At 35.1% G+C, this 19,965-nt stretch overlaps 1 pseudogene; it reads right to left on the reverse strand.

Annotated features, from left to right (window-relative positions):
* Window positions 1-353: 353 nt before the first annotated feature.
* LOC131163329 (CLP protease regulatory subunit CLPX1, mitochondrial-like) lies at window positions 354-2,865 on the reverse strand (annotated as a pseudogene).
* Window positions 2,866-19,965: the final 17,100 nt, after the last annotated feature.

The following is a 19,965-nucleotide window of genomic DNA, read 5'->3' on the forward strand; positions in this document are numbered from 1 at the left end:
TACTATTTTTCAATTGTCATGTCTATTGAAATTTTTATTGTAAAGTAAATTTTGGAAGTAGAACAATTAAGAGAAATAAGTATAATAAATTTTATTTTTATTATAGTAAGTTTTTAATATATTTTATTTGTAATTTTAAAATAAATCATATTTTTATAATATTATTCGATTTAAAATGAAAATGAGAATTTTTTAATTAAGTTTTGAATTTATTTTAGTTTTATAAATGTTAACCAAATAGGTTGTCGGTTTCAGTTTTTATCTGTGTTTCTGATTTTTAGTTTTTCGTTACAATGATATTAAAGAGCGCTTCAATCAAAGAACAAACAGTGCCTTGAAAGACACAAGAACAGTAAAGAAGAAAGACAATAGGTTTTCTCATTTTTATTGTAGAGATGATGCGTCTACTTCGTTTCAGTAGAATTGCCGGCTTCTCAACAAAAAGGCTTGCTATGTCAATTACAGGAATGCAACACTTCATTTTCCAAAAACGATGGGAGGAATAATATATAGAATAATAATCATATCACCTTTTTCCTTTTCATTTCTTTTTTTCATTATCCCATTTTTTCCCTGAATCTCTTTTTTTAGCAAACAACGACGATGCCCCTTACCGTTCTACGACCACAACTTATTTTCAACATCCTAACAAGAAATGGGCATGTAATTATACCTCAAACATGGCTTCGGTAAGAATATTTTCCAAAATGGCGCTTGAACCTCCGGCACCTGTGTTCTTTGCCATTGCTTTCTTTGCAATCAATCTTAGTGCATTCTCTGTGAAATGTAATTTGACCTGAAATATCACAAAATAAACAGTTAACACCAGCAGAATGTCTTATCGGCATCAAATGCAAGGGACTTCAATAAAGGGAGAAACAAATGATGTTATTTCAAGATTTGGGCACAGAATCAAAAGCTTACACTGTTCATGCGGAACATTATTTATACTGCTTACCAAGGGCATTCTTTGGTTCCATGAGGATCTACCACCCAAAAAAGCAACATTAAATTTGATAATCATCCTTTAAGAAAAGGAAGAATCTTAATGTTCATCAAAATTTATTTTTCATTTTTGGTTTCAAAATGTAAAGCATTTTCATGCTCAATGAGTTTATAAGCATCATTAGTTAATTGTACGAAAAACAAAACTTAATTCACGGTTTAAGCTGATAACACAATCCTCCAAAGAATGATTGTTTTCATTTTTTCAACTGCAGTATAATAAGCCAAGAATCTCCAATCCATCTGTTCGCATGCTAAGGCCTCACTACATGCACGCGCGCGCGCGCACACACACAGGGATCTGAAAAAGTAGCCAATAACCTCATTAAAAATTGGAAATCGACGAATAACACATACCCATATGTACAAGCTAACACACCTGAACAAGTTGGTCCTCATTTAGAGCCGATAAACTCACTAAAATTGCAAATCTGCCAATGAATTTTGGAATGAGGCCACAAGCTATAAGATCGCCACTTTCAACCTGCAAATTTTTCAAGCTAGTGTTTTTGGAGAATTTGAAACACAAACTCAACTTACAATAGAAATATAAATAGTCATAGTGAATCTCAACTACAAAATATTTGAACAATCATGTAATGCAAGAAATTCAATTCTTTCATACGGATTTGGTTCTTACAGATTCCAACAATAATGATGTAACAACAGCATTAGTTAGTCCACCAGTTCTCATGTTTGCACCAACTGGAGCTCCAAAGCCAATGGAAGAATCTAGTCGTCTGTATTGAAGAGTTCAAAGCTTTCAAACCACTGTTGCAGGAAAAGCAAGTTAACAATTTCAATTTCTTACAACAAACAATATTAAAATGCCACCACCTCTCCGAAATGGTCTTTTCCAAATCAACAAATGCCCCACCACGTATAAAAAGGATATCCTTTGTATCTATCTGCAGATCATCACAATAAAGTTAAACATAAATCATAAAAGATGCAATATGGAAATATTGATGAAGCATACACTATAAAAGCATCAAGAAACATTTTCTTTGTTTTGAAGTGGTTGCCAACAGAGAACTCAAATCTTTTAAACAAGCATTTGTGACACAATGATGCAAAAGCATTTGGCAAGCGCAGTATCAAAACAAACAAAAAGACTAACAAAAGAAAAGAAAAAGAAACAAAACAAAACAAAAGCTAATTAACTGATATAAAAAAGAACATAAGACACTTTCTATAGCCATATAACCTTGTTTCAAGGAGGAAGCCAAGTTTTTTCTAACCAAAATGGAATTAACTGAAATTTAAATTATCAAAGGAGAGATGAAACTATTTAAAAATCTGGGCAACTCCAAATCTTCAGTCCCATGGAAATAAGTCCACCCTCCTTGACTGCTTTTGCTGAGAAAACTAACCCAAAGCCCTCAATCCCCTCTCTCCGTTCTTTTTGACATTATGGTTCATAACCCTAGAACTAATGGATTTTATCTTGAAATCTGTTTGGGAAGATGGAAACCAGAGGCTTCAAGAAAACAATCTAGTGGTTTTTGTACCCTGGAGGAATTTCAAAATTCCGACTAAAGCTTTTTTTTTTCTTAGGGGGGAGGGGGGGTGCTTCAAGAGACAATCTTGAGGTAATTGGGGTTTTTTGGAGCCGACTTAATTTCATTCAGTATTCATCTAATCTATCAAGCCTAAATCAGTGTGAAGAATGTCTGTTTGGAATCCAAAGACACTTTGTTAACTGTTGTTGCACTATGATGAAGAGGGAGTTGCTTAGTTGCAAAAGATGCCAGAGATGTTTACAAGTGACAGGAAATGGAAACACCTTTTTATTTGCTTTCAACATGCACCACTTCAGAGTTGGAAGAGCTTCAACAATCTGCCCTGCTGATCAAGGGCATGGCTGACGGTGGGCAATAGGCATAACTCATCAAGAAATTATAGAAAATAATAATTAAAAAAAAAATAAAAAATAAAAAAAAAAAGATAAAGATTAATAGAGTGGCAATGGGCATAACTCATCAAGAAATTATAGAAAATAATAATTAAAAAATAAAAAATAAAAAAAGATAAAGATTAATAGAGTGGCAAACTGGCCATGTCCTTTGAGCCTGAGGGGGGAAATTAAGGGGGCTGGGAGGCTCGGCAGTACTTCGATATCAGAAAACCTCTTGACCCTTAGTCTTTCGACTTCTCACTCTCTTGCCTTATTTCTTTTTGGGGTTTTTTCACAAAATTTAAAATGCAACAAAAAGCAGTGTTTCGGTGCAATAAGTGTCCCAAAGGCATGCTTGCCATGTTGAGAAGTATAAGGAAGTGTCTCAGCCATGTCCAAAAATAAATTTTAATTAATTAATTTCCAACACATATTGAATACATGTCGGGGAGTGTCAAGAAGGTTTTTGTATCTACGCACGTGGGACATCGGCAATTCAAGATTCTAGAAAGGGACACTGTACCCTAGTCCAACATATTGTTAGGATCGGAGAAAACTAAGGATGAGTTTGATACATATGGGTGAACACCAACTTGGCTCAAAAGTTTAAGTCTATTAGGTCTTGAGCTCAACCATGTATATGACCACCCGTTATCGATTCTAATTTCCCAATGTGAGATAAGTTCACTAATGAAAGTCTCAACACATATGTCTAGGAATGCGAATGTCTATGTTTCTTTGTCCACCAAAAAGGTGTTGTAACCATGGTCTTAAATTTCCACGAAATTGTTGAAATCTCTGTTAAAATTTCCGATTTCCATCACCCTCGAAATCGAAATGGCAATCGATTTCTGACTTGCATAATTTCCGTCGAAATCTCAATGAATCATCCAAAATTTATCGCAATCTCGAAATTTTAGCAAAACATTTCGATAATACAATGAATTTCTGTCAAAATTCAAATGAGAAATTTGTGAGTGAAGTGAAATTTATATCTTACTTTATTTTATTTATTTTATCGAAACAAAAAATTATTACAAGTGTTTTTGAAATTATATGAAAAAATAAACTTATAGCAACATTTTATTTAACCATTCATGTCTAAATTATCATTATTTGTATAATAAAAAATATTTAAATGATTTATGAATTTCATATGAATAAACTGAATATGTTTAATGTATTATCTTACAAATATGTTTGATACACATACTATTTTACAACTTTTCCACCTTATACAAAACCTAAATGTATTTAATTTAAAATATATTAGTCCTAAAACTTATATTATTATGTTTGTTAACCATTTCTAAAGTTTTACAAAGAATTCCTTGTTTTACTACTAATTTTCGTTATTTTTTCAAATCAAAATTGAAATTGACATCAACAACAAAACCAAGCCTTGAGTCCCACTAGGTGAAGTCGGTCATATGAATCCTTTTCCGTCAATTCATGCGATCATGGACCATTTCTTTTGACAAATTCAGGGATATTTTAAATCCTTACTATCTCCTCCCAAGTTATTTTAGGTCTACCCCTACCTCTTCTACTGCCTCCCACAGTAACTAACTCACTCTTCCTCATTGGTGTACCAGCCTACGTTGCAAGTATCCATACCATCTGAGTCGTCCCTCCCTTATCTTATCTTTTATAGGAGTTACACCTAACTTACCACAAATATGTTCATTCCTAAAATCAATATTATACCACTCATCTATCTAAACATTCCCATCTCAACAACTTTTACTTTTTAGATATTATGTTTCTTTGTCGCCCAACATTCCGATCCATATAACATAACTGGTCTTACAACCATCCTATAAAACTTCCCTTTCAATTTTAGGGGTATTTTACGATCACAAAGTACACTTGAAGCACTTCTCCATTTTACTCAATATGCTTTAACTGTATGCATTACATCATTTTTAATTTCTCCTTCGGTTTGCTTAATAGATCCAAGGTATCGAAATCCACAAGTGCTATTTATTTCATCATCTTCAAGTTTAACTTTGTCTCCAATATTCCTCCTATCATTACTAAAATTACATTTCTATCTATCCTAAAACCTCTAGATTCCAAACCCATAATTTTAACTCACCCTCTACTCTGTCCCTAGTTTAGAGACTTCTATAATTTTTCTCATGATCATATTTCCAAACATTTGGTTCGGAAAACATGACATGCAAGTAATTAGGCATTAGAGAGAATGCCAACAGAGCGAGAACGCAGCTCCCCATTTTCAGGATTGAAGAAATGGAAAAGATGGGTCAAAGCGGGAATACAAGCAAAGCTCTTCTCAAACTCGAATTCCAAATCAAGTTACATGTATAGACAAAAAAATGAAGAGATCCTTGAATTCATTTTGGAGAGAGTTCTCGCTGAACTAAAATTCAAAATTAAGAGAGAGAAAGGGTTAAAAGCATTTCATCTAACACCACATGTCCATTTCAAGGTCTAGTTTAACAAAAAAAAAAAAAAAAATTTAATACCCACCTTTTTTCATTGCTAATGAAATCTTGAGGCTACATGTTTATCAAAAATAAAAGAAAAAGTAAATGTTTACCAATAAAAAATTGCACACCAAACATTCATGTGCTGAACACTCAAATTAGTATTTTCAAAACCCAATTCCAAGAGGTTGAACAAGAGCAACAACATAATAAAAGTTCCAATCTGTTTCCATAGAAAATCAAATCAACGATCAAGAAAGGGACTGATCGAGAATCACGATTCCATTAACCTAGAAGACGAAAATGAAAAGAATAAGTGAACAAGAAGAAATTTACCATCGACGAAAGGTTCAAAAATCCAAAGTTCAAAGGGACTCTTCGGGGCCTGCCGGTGGTGGAGGCATCATTCGTGACGAGAAGGGGCGATGGATTGTAGGGTTTACTAAAAATCTAGGGTGCTACAACAATGTTGTTGCTGAACTATCCGCGCTGCGAGATGGGCTGTGTTTGGCTTGGAAATATGGGTTCAGAAAAGTAATTTGTGAAGTGGATGCCTCGGGACTCCTGCTAATGATGAACAATGAAAATCCTGATCTAAGCACCGAGACCGGACGTCTGATCAGCCATTGTCGCCACTTAATTCTCCGCCGGGAATGGAGCTGCAACATCAATCACACCCTCAGAGAAGGCAATTGTTACGCTGATGCTTTGTCCAAAATGGATTCTCACGCCCTAGTTCATCATGTCTGGTACATTTTTGGATCACCTCCTCCCACTGTCTTTCCCCATTTTTATAGGGATTTTGTAGGAGTCCCTATTCCCAAGAAACTCGAAACCTACTAAAAAAAAAATTGAACCATGCCCATTGCCGCCTTTAGATTAGATTGTATTGGGATATGCATACTTTTTAGTTTTAAATCTTGTTGTATTCAATCTACCGTATTCCACTGGGTATATGCTATATGCCACTCTTTTTAGATCTTTAGATCTCATTTTGTTAATATGAAAACTACTATCATCTTCTCTTATTTCGACCATTTCCTTTTGTTTAATTTCTCATTGTAGATCTTTAGATCTCATTTTGTTAATATGAAGACTACTATCATCTTCTCTTATTTCGACCATTTCCTTTTGTTTAATTTCTCATATTTGATTTTCTTCTCAATGACTTAATTGTCAATTCAATGCACGGCATAAAATGATGCAAAAATAAAATTATATGTAGAAATCTTTTGCAAGAAGATGGAACAGTAACTTCAAATTGTTGGCCACTACATGTAGAACAATATGCATAAATTAAAATTTGAGAACAAAGTTCTTTGTTGAAGTTATTCTACTTTTAGTGGAGATGAGATACTTAAAAGTTATTTCTAATTTGTGGGATATCTTTTAGGTGTGTGCAAAGGGAATACTAAATAGAGATGTACTTTTTTTAGATAGGCTTTCAAGTTAGAAATGTATTTTTTTTTAGATAGGCTTTGGAGTTGTCATTGTATTGAGCTAGAAGGTTGAAATTTTATTGAAATTTCTGATTTCGAGTTTTAAATTTTATTGAAATTTCTTATTTGAATTTGGATCACCTTTCACCATTTAATTTTTTTAAATACAATTTTTTTTAGAAAAAAATTTATTAAGGTATTGGTTAGCATTTGAAAAGTATAAAAAAAGTTATATATAAAATAATTCATATTTTATCATATTTAATTATCAACCAAGAAAATAAATATACATAGAAAATACAATGCAAAATGAATTTGCTACTTGATTTTTTACCCCCGCAAATTCTTGATACAAAAGGAACTTGAGAAAAAAATAGTATACGAAGGAAAACAAGTTCTCCACGGGAGGGGAAAGAAAGAAACTACTACATAACAATAGCACTTAAATAGAAAATGAAAATAGTCCCCTCCCCCTCTCATAGTAAATAATCAACATGAGCTGATCTCCAAATCTTGCAACAATGATTTTGGTGTGCACATATTTAGAATATATTTAACACGAGCAACACAGCAGAAGTGTCACAAGCTCAAGGCTCTTGACGAAAAAGAAAGTTTGGCAAAAGAATTAATTGTTTTAAAAGAATCTTATGCCATTCTAGAAAAGGAAAAGATTGGGAAGGATTTAAAGATCACTTGCTTGGAGATAAAAATGGAAGATTATTCTAGAATAATATCCAAAGCTAAAAATGAAAATTACAATTCAAATAAACCCTTAGGAATTAAAAGAAAAAATTCTTTCAAAAAGGGTTCAAGATCATGTTATAAATCCCATAGTCATTTTTATGCTTCATCTAGTAAAAATAGAATTAATATGTCAAATCTTTTACATGGAAACAAAATATGCACATATTGTGAAAGAAAAAAACACATTAGATATACTTGCCAATTTAGAGGTGCCAAGACAAAGATAGGAAAATGGTATGGGTTATCAAGAAAGCAAACCCCTCAGGACCAAAGAAAGAATAGGTTCCAAAAGGAATTACATAATTGTTTAATTCTTCTTTAGAGTTTAGGATGCATTCTACAAGGGGCTGTGATGTCTAAATGTTTGGGAAGTGGTTTGTGCTAAAATTTCAAATCCTAGTATATGTCGTTGTTATACTAAGAACCTTAGAGAAGCAAACCAATATAAAAATTCAAGTGATATATCCAATCCAATTCGAATATTTCATAATAATTGGTAAATATATGAAAATATTGGTTATAGCATGCTTGTCGCGAAGTCCCGGACCCACCAGAAACCACTCTGGCAATGGGTGCTGCTGTGAACTGAGAAAAATGGATGTGAATTTTGAAAAATTATTTTTTTGTGGAAAAATAATGCGTGATGGAATTGCCACTAACCTTTTAGAGTGCGGTTAGAATACTTGATTGCTACCCTGTTAGGAGTAGAATCGGTTTGCGTCACCAGAGTCCAGTTCGGGAATATGGTTACGCGAGGGAAAGGTATTAGTACCCCCTACGTGCTCATTCTTATGAGCAATACTATATTAATTGAAAATTATCCCAAAATAAATATAATAAGCATTTTAAAATTACTCCCTTCCAAAAATCAAAGAAAATACACAAAATATATACTATACAAGTATTCGCTCAAAATCAGGACAATCCAATACTTCGAAGAGTACATGCCCTTTGTTGCAATCATCGGAATGAAAAATAGAAAAAATAGTTTATGAAAATACACTCCCGGGGTTTTGAAATTTCATAGGATTTTTTTAAGTAGGAAAAATAATATTCCGGGAGGTTTTTGGAATTTGTCCGGGTTGGAAATGATTTTCTGGGCCTAAAAATATTTTTGTAATTTTCTAAGTGTGAAAACATTTTTTATGATTTTTTTTTGTGATTTTTCAATATTTTTCTTGAATTTCAAAATAGCACAAATAAAATTAAGACAACATTTTTTAGAAATTTTTCGAGTTTTTTTTGAATTTTTATGGATTTTTTGTAAATTGTCTGGATATCTAAATAATAATAAACAAGTGAAATAGAGAAAACCGGCGTGAACCAGTTCGGGGGAGGAGCCAGTTGAGCAATGACTGGTCCGGGGGAAAATGAGTTTAAGGTCTTGGTTGAAACCATTAGTCAACACATGTTGCCTTCCACGTAGGTTGTGTGTGTTCAGGTGTATGCTAGAATGTGCAAGTGATGCATGAAGTAAAACGAGCATGCATGTGCATGGGAAAGTATGTGCGTGGATGTGTGTGCATGCATTAATGAGCACGCATGATTGGGTACGTGCATGAATGTGTGTAAATGCATGGATGTGTATGTGTATGCGAATGCATGCATGCATGTGAAATTGCGTGCATGTATATGCATGTATGTGGACGCGGGAAAGTTAATGTTAGAGTACAAATAAAATAAATGTTAGTATACAAGAAAATAAAAGGGTTAGTATACAAGTAAGTAAAAGTTAGGGTGCAGGAAATGTAAATGTTAGTATGCAGGAAAAAATAAATGTTAGTAAGCAATTAGATAAATCTTGGTTGATAATAAAATAAAAGTTAGAGCAATGAAATAAATGTTAGTATGCATGAGTTAGAGTTAGTATGAATGCAAGCAAATAAATAAAATGTTAGTAAAAGTTAGTATGAGTTAGTAAGTTAGTTTGTGAGGGTGTGTGAAAGAGTGTGTGAGCAGTGTGTGTAAATGTGTGTGAACAGTGTGTGTAATGGTGTGTGTAGTGATGTTGTGTTAATGATGCAACACTAACCACAGGGGGTCTACATCAAACACTTGGTGTGCAAAACCAAAACTCCAAACCTTACTCCCTTTTCAAATCAAATTTGATCTCAAAGCCCCAAATTGAACCTCAATTGATGCTGCCATCCCCCAAAGCTCTTTCAACAATTGATCTAAAAACAGCACCGGTTTAAGCATTTTATCAAACACGTGGTAGGGGTTTGGCATTTCAGCACATGTGCAGGGGAAATAGACGCTAGTTTTGGCATTTTATCAAATGGATGGTGGGTTTTTTTTTTTAATCATAGCATGGAAGCAATTTTTTTTCAGAAAAATGGTAAACCATTTTTCTGCCACCGTAACACAACCAACTTCAATAAAAAAAAAAAAACAATAACCATGATCAAAGAAAACTCCCAACTCCAATTATCCCCACAAAGAACTTACCCAGATGAAAAGAAATTTTTAGAACACCATAAAACCGAACACAAGGGTGAAGTCACTGGTTCGGCTTGACGTCGGGGAATGGAGACGAGGTCTCAGGTCTGGTCACCGGGGAATGATGGGGATGATGAAAGGTCGGAGGTATTGGGGAGTGAAGATGGTGTTACGCGGGGTGCTCTGTTTGTGGTGGCTACATATGGTGGTGGAGAGTTGCTGCGGTGCCATGGTGGCACAGTCCGCCACTGAGGTGCTTGTGAGTTGAGATGTGGTGGGTGGCCGGTTCCATGAAGAGTGAGGATGAGAGAGGGGGAGCTGCTGGTGGTGCTTGCAGACAGTGGTGATGATCATGGGATTCTCGGCTGCTTGAAGCGTGAGGATGAGAGAGGGGGAGCTGCAAGTTGTGCTTGCAGACAGTGGTGATGATCGTGGGATGCTCGACTGCATGCAGGGATTTTGGAGGGAGTGAGAGTCGTGAGGAAGGATGGGAAGAGTGGAGAAAGGAGAAGATGAAGGTGACGGTGGAGAGTGGTGGTTGCGGTATTGGCCGCGGAGATGAGCTCGGGTGGTCGGGGTGAGGGTCAGTGCTCGGGTGAGCGTGAGGGATGGCAGAGCAGCGCTGGTGGAGATGAAACCGGGAGAAGGGAGAGGGGGATCTGTCGTGGAGTTGTGGCAAGTCTGGAGAAGCTCACGGCAGTTGGTGGTGTTGCTTTGTTCGGGTGGTCTAAGACTTGATCCGCAGGGAGGTTGGTGCGTTTATAAAGGAGGTGGCCTGAGATGGTGGTGAGGTGAGGGAGTCGTGAGAGGTGGAGATGGTGATGCGGTGGAGGCCGGAGATCGCTGTCTCTGAGGGAGAGAGAGAGAGAGAGAGAGATGGCAAAATGGGGGAGAGTGAAAGTGAGAGAATGGGGAGAATGGAGAGTTGGGAGAGTCTCCGCCTGCGCCTGTAAGGGACTGGAGAAACCTGAGAGAGGAAATGAGGGAGAGGAGAGACTGAGAGTGAGGGAGAGTATAACCCGAGAGAGAGAATGAGAGTTGGGAGTCTGCTGCGGGTGAGGTTGATGAGATTGGGGTCGTTGGTGGTGCTTGCAGGCGGTGATGGAGAGAATGGAGGTAGGTAGGCCGAGTGAGTCCGATGGGAGAGCCGAAGGTGAGTGTGAGGATTATGGCGACTCTGGAAGATGGCTGGTAGCAGTTAGCACCGGGTGAGCCAAAACTGAGGGTGGAGGATGGAGGTTGGTTACCAGACGAAGATGGGGTGAATGAGAGCTCTGGCCAGAAAGGAGAGAACAGTAACAATGAGAGACGTAGAGAACAATGAGAGAGAAAAAAATTGGAGAAGTTTTCCGCCCTCCTGTAGCGAGCCTTTATAGGCTGCCTACCCAAAAAATATAAAACCCTAAACCTACCCATTTTCATTTATTTTCATTTTTATTATTATTTTTTTTGTTGCCCCATTTTATTTTCCAAAAATGAGAAACCCAATTTAATAACACTTGATTCCTGAAAATTGGAAGGACCCGAACTTGACTACTTCTAAAAAAAATACGGGACTCAATTTAAAAACATTGGAGCTCAATTAAGAACATCGAGACTCGATTAAACACACTAGGACTCAAGTAAAAAATACCGAGACTCGATTAAAAATATAGGGACTCGATTTAAAACACCATGACCCAATTAAAAATAACGGGACTCGGTTTGAAACAAAGGGACTCAATTAAACACATCGGGACTCAAATAAAAATACCAAGACTCGATTAAAAATACTAGGACTCAATTTAAAGCACCAAGACTCAATTAAAAGTAACGGGACTCGGTTTAAATCAACGGGACTCAATTAAACACACCGGGTTTTTCAAAACGGGTCCTCCAATTTTCAGGGTTTGAAGTCAACTTTTATTACACCGGATTTTCTCGAAAACGACCTGATTAAAATTGGGATGTCGACAATGCTAACTTTGAACTAAAAAGGAATGAGATAATTTGCGAATGGGATATTGGTCTCCACTTAATTCATATCATGCCTTTGAAATGTTCAAAGTAAAGGTTAAGGGCATCTCTTGCTACAATATCTGGAACCTTATATTTTTTAGATGAATTACATAAATCATATTCTTGAATAAAATCTCAGAAGCATGTTTGTGTAAATCTACTTCCAAATGGACAAAGGAGTATTCCTCAATTATTTAATTCTTAATGCTTAATTCATGGTTTAATATAAATATCTTAAGTTAAACATATCTTGTCCATTGCACAAGTTTGAGTTTTAGGGAAATTCTACCCTTTGCATCATGCAACCCAACTCATCTTAGAGTTTTATGCTTGGTCATATCAAAAGAGCTTCTTCAAAGAAAGATTCATATACTTCATAATGCTCTTTGACGAAATATTTAGGAAATATTCACCAGCCTGAAAATATCTTGATTATTTTGAATATTGTCCACTCGTAATTTAGTCTAAATACTCTTCTGAATTCATTTTTGAAGTATCTTTTAAAAGATTATTTATGCTTTTTCCTCTCATCAGCTCTTGAATTTATATCAAATCATTAGAGCTATTGAATGTTGTTGAATGGCTAAGTTAGTTGCCATAGGTTTCACTCTAGAAAAAGGAACATATTTCAAAGAAACCCATGCACAAGCAGTAAAAATGGAAAGTCATTCGAACCTGAATCGTTCTTAAGAAAAGAAGCAAAATAGGCTTAATACATTGAGGGCATATTGTTTAAGTTTTCTTTGATCCTCTAAGCCTAAGTAGTCAAAGCTAAATTCAAATCATTGAAAATTGAGAGCGTGATAATGGAAATGAATTGGTTGCATCATTGAGGGGGAGCATCATTTTAGAATTTATTTGATAAACCCTTTATGATATTGTGCTTATTTTCAAAATATCTTTTTGCTTATATGTTTTGTAAGCACTGCACAGAACACCTACTATCCATTTTTGCTTAATGGTTATTTTATGTGATGGATAGTTAATCAAGGTTGTTGCATGTTTAGATTGAACGTCATCTGCATGGCTGATACAGATTTGTGAATTGCATGCTATAGAGACAACTAAGCTTTTGGTGCATGCCCTTATGGTCTGCTTAATGGAAAAATGAATTATTTACAGACGGCATGCTGCCTAATTTATTTAAATTGCTTGAAATCTTCCTAAAATGATCTAAATCAAATGCACATTTTCTGATTCTAGGAAAATCTAGTTCATGGACACCATTTGATCTAATCTTATGTTTCTGAACCTCATTTAGGACCTAATTGGTTAATCATGCTGTTTTAAATTCAAAATTGCATACCTTGATTATAGTCCATAAACTATGAGCTGATACATGACATTGGAGAAGTTTTTATTTCTCACACACTCATTGAGTCTTTTGAGTCTTGTCATTTTCATGTTAAACCCCAACAATGTAGTTATTGCATAATTAATTGAGTATAACCTTGATATGCTATTATATGCTAGTTGAAAATATGCAATGAATATGGGCTAAATGCATATATATGTTGTATGCTGAAATTTTTATGAAGGATGATAGAATGACAAAAATTTTATAAACCTCATCCTTAACCGAATATGCTTTTTTGTGCATAAGAACATACAGGAGAGCATGAGCTTCATCCTAGGAGTAAATGTATTAAATTGTTTATCATATGGACTCATATGCATCATATTTTCATTGTTTTTTTTTTTTTTTTTTGAGTCCTGAGACTCTTATGAAAACTTTGAACATCATATCCTGCTTTTATAGACCTATAAGTTGATATGGATTGTTCTTAGGTTTTATGAACACTTTACATGACCTAATGTTTAATTTTTCTTATGCATGTGTGTTCCATAAGAGTAAGTATATTGGATGATAAAAATGACCTATTCAATGTCCAGTGGAATTGATTAAAAGACTTAAATTAGTAACTTATACTGGTTGGCTCATCAACCCTTACAATTGTTATAATTGATCAAGTGCATCTAAGCTAGTACTCAGATAAAAAGGGGGAGCTTTTGAAATTAAAATTCCATCTTTTTACCCTTACCCACATTTTGACTTAGATTTTTGTTAATAGCTTACTGTGGCATGCATGTTTAAATATAATGATTTTCAAGCTCAAGGTACATCTTAGGTGGAACTATTATTCCAAGCTTAGCCATATGATTTTGCATTAATCTTTTGATATTTAGGATCAATATGGTTGCTTTTTCTGGTTGAAGCTTGAATTGTATTTAAACACTTACCAGAAAAAGTTAAGCTTGCCTGAACTTTCTGTCAAATTCACTTTGAAATTTATAGCACGCATAGTCCCTAGTTCTTGTCTCTTTTGTTATTCACAATTGGAAAATGATAAACATGATACTTGTCATAAAATTGTAATATATTTTATGTATCATGTAACTCTATGTTTTACATGAATATTTCTTTCAAAGTCAGCTTCGATATATACTGCACATTAACCAAACTGAACTCAAATTGCTCAACTTAAAAATTCAGGAGTCTTCATCTTTGAATATGCTTGATTTATATTGACTATTTTTGAAAGTATGCATATTGCTAGAAGGAGCCTTTTAAGGAAAATCTTATTTTGCTCATGTGTTTGTCATCATCAAAAAGGGAGAGATTGTGGACTTTTTGAGTCCTATCCCGTTTTGATAATGACAAATCACATCATTTCATTTGTGCGCTAAGTGTTTGAACATGTTTATATTTCTATGAGTACAAATGACAGATGGAAAATGGAAGCCTTGAACGCACCTTAATGATTACAACATGTGGCGTATTCCATGGACATTCGAAGAGCAAAAGCTTGAAGACTTACAGTTTTTCAGTTGTATTGTAATATAAGTTTCCTTTGTGCATGCATGATCATTTGATTTAAAATTGAAGCTCTCTCTCAACCATGACCTTAGATTGACCTTAGGCACTCTATATTTCATGGAAAATCATTTTACAAATGTGAAAAAATTATTTCAAGTGAAAAACTCAACAAGAAGTTTTTCAAAATCTCTTTCATGTTTTTGTTGTCGCATTGATGAACAATTTTCTCAATCAATCAGTTCTCATCTTAAAATATTTTCAACATGAAAATTGTGTGATTTTCTCTTAACTTTCTTTTTATACCAAGAACGTCTTATTTGGAGTTTTCTAGAAAAACTAATTCTTGACATACTAAAAGGTATCCGTAGCAGAAAAATTCCCTTCATGTTTCTTCTTTCTCACTGATGAGCAATTTTATCAATCAATAACTTTATATCCTAAAAGGTGTTCAACATGAAAGTTGTGGGATTTTCTCTTACCTTTTTTTTGATACCAAGAAATTTAAATTTGGAGTTGTATATAAAAAATTATATCCAAAAAACGGAAGGGTGTCTGTGCAGAAAACCTAGATCCGACTGACCGGATCTTCACTTCAGTTGACCAAAACACGAGATTTGAAGCCCCGGTCGATCAGATCTTCGCCCCAATCGGCTGGACCTCTCCGGAAAGTGCCCCAACGGCTGAAAAATGGTTAGTTTTCAAAATAAAAAAATATTTTAAGGTCCGAACGACTATATAACGATCACAAGGGGGTTTTGGCTATAAATACATGCTTAAAACACTTTGAAAAGGCTAGAGAAACACACCACAAGCTTACTTGTTTATTCTTTGATTCTAACTCATTTTCTATACCCATTTTTAAAGATCAAATTCTATTTCTCCTACTTTCTTTTTGAAAATATTTTTGGGGAAATTCTTTTGGATTACACAAGCAAGGTTTGAGTATATATCAACACTTATATATATTACTTGAAAAACCTTCTTGTTCTTTGAGTTTCTCTTGAAAGCCTTTAGTATATATTCAATCATATATATTTAATTCAAAGGCTTCTTTTCTCTTGTAATTTTAAAAGGTCAATCTTGAGAAAAAAAAATTTCTCCTACTTGCCATTTGAAAAAACTTTATATATATATATATATATATATATATATATATATATATATATATATATTACTTGAGAGCCTTCTTACTTTTAGTTTTACAAAGGTCATATTTTAAGAAATCATTTTCCACACTCTCATTCTTTTATTAGAAAAATATTTTTGAAAAGAAATCCCCATACTTTACTGAACTATATTTTAAAATCATTTGAGAGTGCATACAGTTTTTAAATTTGTACAAATCTATTTTTGAGAAGAATTTCATTGTACAAAAAATTATTTTCAAATCGGCTCTTCACAGTTCGGGTAGTGAACTGTGCCGAGCGAGGGGATATCACTCGGAGAGGTAGCTCCGCCTAGAAGGAGCGGACCAAGTGAGGGGATATCACTTGGATATGGGGGGCTACACCCTATTGAAGGCGTGTACCGAGCGTGGGAAATCACTTGGAAAGGTTGGTCCACCTATAAGGACTGTTGTAACGGGTGACTCCGCCCAATTTTTAAGGAGTGGTTTACTGGAATCCTTAGGGGGTTTGCCCAAGATGAGGATGTAGGTGGAAATTGCCGAACCTCGTTAAAATCACGGTGTCATTTTCTCTTTCCCTATCTCATTTATATTTTCTGCATGTGTATGTTTATATTTATGTTGTTCTGATTATTGTGTATGGTTTAAATTTTATCCTGTGATTGTTTACATACACGCTTTTTATTTTAATTGGGATATAGTTTGGTGAATCGGTTAAATTGCTAGCAAAAGCTTTTATAAACCCAATTCACGCCCTCCCCCTCTTGGGATTACACCAATCCTCACACTAAAGAAATGCCATAATAAGCCTATGCAGCCTAGGAGCTCTCTCTCTACCCATTTCACACACTAGACCTATAATTTCCACCTCCTTAAAAGTTCTCTCTACCCACTCTATTTGTGAACAGAAATAGGATATCAATCTAATCCCTCAATCACACTCTGCCTTTGTCCTTCCTAGAGAACAAGTCATAGATCATACATGTAACGTACTCAAGGTCCCTAACAAAAACAACTCTCTCATCCTTCAAGTATTTTATGAAGTTCCTTCTCCTACCATGTAGCACCGATGAAAGAATCTCGTGTTACAATCTCCTTTATTCCTTAACCCATTCCATTCTAAGTTTCTACCAACCAACCTCTTCCCTCAACAAAACTTGCTCAAACTCATTTGATATTTAAACCTTTCTAGCAGGTAGTTCTTCTAAGGGAGCCTCCTCCTCAGCTAATGATCTACAACACCTAGTTCCTTGAAGAAGGCTCTTTTCCTAGAATGCACTTTGTCAAAAACCTCCACATTCCAAATTTAAAGTTTAGGCTTCATGAACTTTGGCCTCCTCATAAAGCACACGCTCTTCCAATCTTCCACAAAACACACACCCCACCACTTCCTAGCTAACCTTTGGAAGACATGATGTTTCAACCACATATTTTAGAAATAGAATGGAGTTAGACCCTACTTCATTGGACACAAGCATTAGGGAGCAATGATAAAAAATCTCTTTACAAAGCACTTCATCAGTTAGGTTAGGGAAAGCGTCCTCCCAAGTTGTTGGCAGTAAAAGTCTGTCAATTTTAGTAACTAGTGGCCTATAACCGGCAGAAAACCAAGTGAACTGAGTATCTGGGAGAGGAATATCCTTCAAAATGAAAGAACCAAAACCCCTCATTCTAGGATTGATCCTCAAACATCCTTTATATATATATATTCTTTACTATTTCAATGGTGCTTGAAGTCTCTCTAGGTCTTAACCTTCAAATCCATGCCTTCATTTGTGTTATATTGCTGGTTCCCTATTTGAAACATTCCTCAGGAACAAGAGTCTCCTTCAACCATGATACTACCCCTTGCAACCCTTTTCATGATTCTCTTACTTTACTAACCTTGTTTGTGCGGTCAGGGTTTAGTTCTCTATCTCAGTAGCGGCTTTATATCATCAAAATCTTTACTATTTTGTGCATCAAGGTAGGATTCAATAAGAGCTCCCGTTCTGGGTTTACGATCAAATTGAATGGCTATGGTTCTGGCTTTTGTATGTAAGGATTTGAATTATGATTCTGCGTTTAAGGTGAAGTGACTTCATTTATGATGTTCAAAAACTTTGATTCAGTGTAGACAACATTTACACGTATAAAAACAATCAAACACATACAAAAAATAAAATTCAACTCCCTCACCCTCTCTCTCTCTCTCTCACTCCCCACCCCTCTCTCTCTCTCTCACGCACAGACACACAAAACAATCATAAAAGGCGAGAGATTATTAGTCTGTGTTGATTCAGTTATTCATGGTAATTTCCATTCAAAGGATGGCTCTTTTTTGTTTTTTTAGTCCTTTGTTTAGGTTGTATTCAATTTTGGATGTGTTGGAAGCATCCAAATTAAGTCCAATATCTAGCAACTCCAAGAACAATACGAAACCATATAAAAAAGTAGTAGAACAGCATAATGCTCCAATAAAAGAGGACATCACAGAAGAGGACATCTTTGGAATCATAAAAAGAAACTCCAAAAGGCCACCAAATGAACAAGAAGCTAAGATACAAAGAAAGAAAGTCAGGAAAAGAAATATATCCGTACAAAGATTATAGTTGCAAGCTCTAGCCTAAATGAGTTAGGTGGTGCTATAGAAATGTATAGTGATAATGTTTTTGACTGTTATAGATTCAAATCATGAATAGAGGCATGATTTCAAGAAAATGTGAAAAAGTTCAAGCTTGGTCACTACACTTAGTCCTTACTTTGGAAAAGCGCATCTCAATAGCTGTTGGTGATGCTAATTAGAGGGGAGGGAAAGATCCTATACAAAATGGTAATGCAGTCTTGCCAATTGATGTAGCATATTCTTCTAACTCAAACGATAGTACATTTTGTTGTATACTAGATATCATTTTTTCCCTTATAAATAAGGACAAAAAATTTTATTTATTTTGTCATATAACCTACTTAGAAAAAGATTTAATTCACTGTGGAGATTATCAGATATTTGGAATTTGCAATTAAAATAAAATGTTTTAGGTACTACCAGTATTTAGCAGGCAGCTAAAAGCACCTATGTGCATTGTATCTATTTACATTTAAAAAAAAAAAAGAAACAGGTACTAATTTACCAAGAAATTTTAAATAAGACTGTGCATTGTAGTGATTTTAAAACCCACAAAACATCTAACTCAATTTTTTCATCACATAATCAAGTTAAGATTAGCTAGTTCAGCATTTTCTCTAAAAACTGAGATCCCATAAGAAACGAAAATGAAGCAACTTTCCATCAATTTGAAAGGAGGTAAGAGTAGGACATTGGATAGTTCAGAGACTTCTATATTTTTTCTTATGATCATATTTCCAAACATTTGGTTCGGAAAACAGAGTGAGAACGTAGCTCCCCATTTTCATGATTGAAGAAATGAAAAGATGGGTCAAAGCGGGAATACGAGCAAAGCTCTTCTCAAACTCGAATTCCAAATCAAGCTACATGTATAGACAAAAAAATGAAGAGATCCTTGAATTCATTTTGGAGAGAGTTCTCACTGAACTAAAAATTCCAAATTAAGAGAGAGAAAAACCTGAAGTTTGAAGGGGGTTGGGTTTTTGGATGAGTCGGAGCGGAAGCTGTGGAAGCCTGGAATTATAAAAAATATTCTGGCCGTTTTGGTATTTTAAACTCCCCGGTGCTCTCACGAACACTGCCCTTGAGGGGTAAAAAAAAAAAAGAATTATATGTCAAATTCAAGGACGCGAGGGGAGCGAAAAAAAAAAAAATAGCCGTTATAGCCCTCTGCCCTTTTCAAGTCGGTGTGCTCACTCTCTTCGTTCATTCACTCTATTCCTCTTCTCTCTCTCTCTCTCTCTCTCTCTCTCTCTCCTCTGCATTTCTTGCTTTATCTGTGATGAATTCGCTGCCTATATTCAAATCAACGATCAAGGAAGGTTCAAAAACCGAAAGCATGAAGGGGGTTGGGTTTTCGGATTGGTCGGAGCGAAAGCTGTGGAAACGTGGATTTATAAAAAATATTCTGACCGTTATGGTATTTTAAACTCCCCGGTGCTCT

The sequence above is a fragment of the Malania oleifera genome, chromosome 9 (genome assembly GCF_029873635.1).
Source record: "Malania oleifera isolate guangnan ecotype guangnan chromosome 9, ASM2987363v1, whole genome shotgun sequence".
NCBI classification, from domain to species: Eukaryota; Viridiplantae; Streptophyta; class Magnoliopsida; order Santalales; family Ximeniaceae; genus Malania; species Malania oleifera.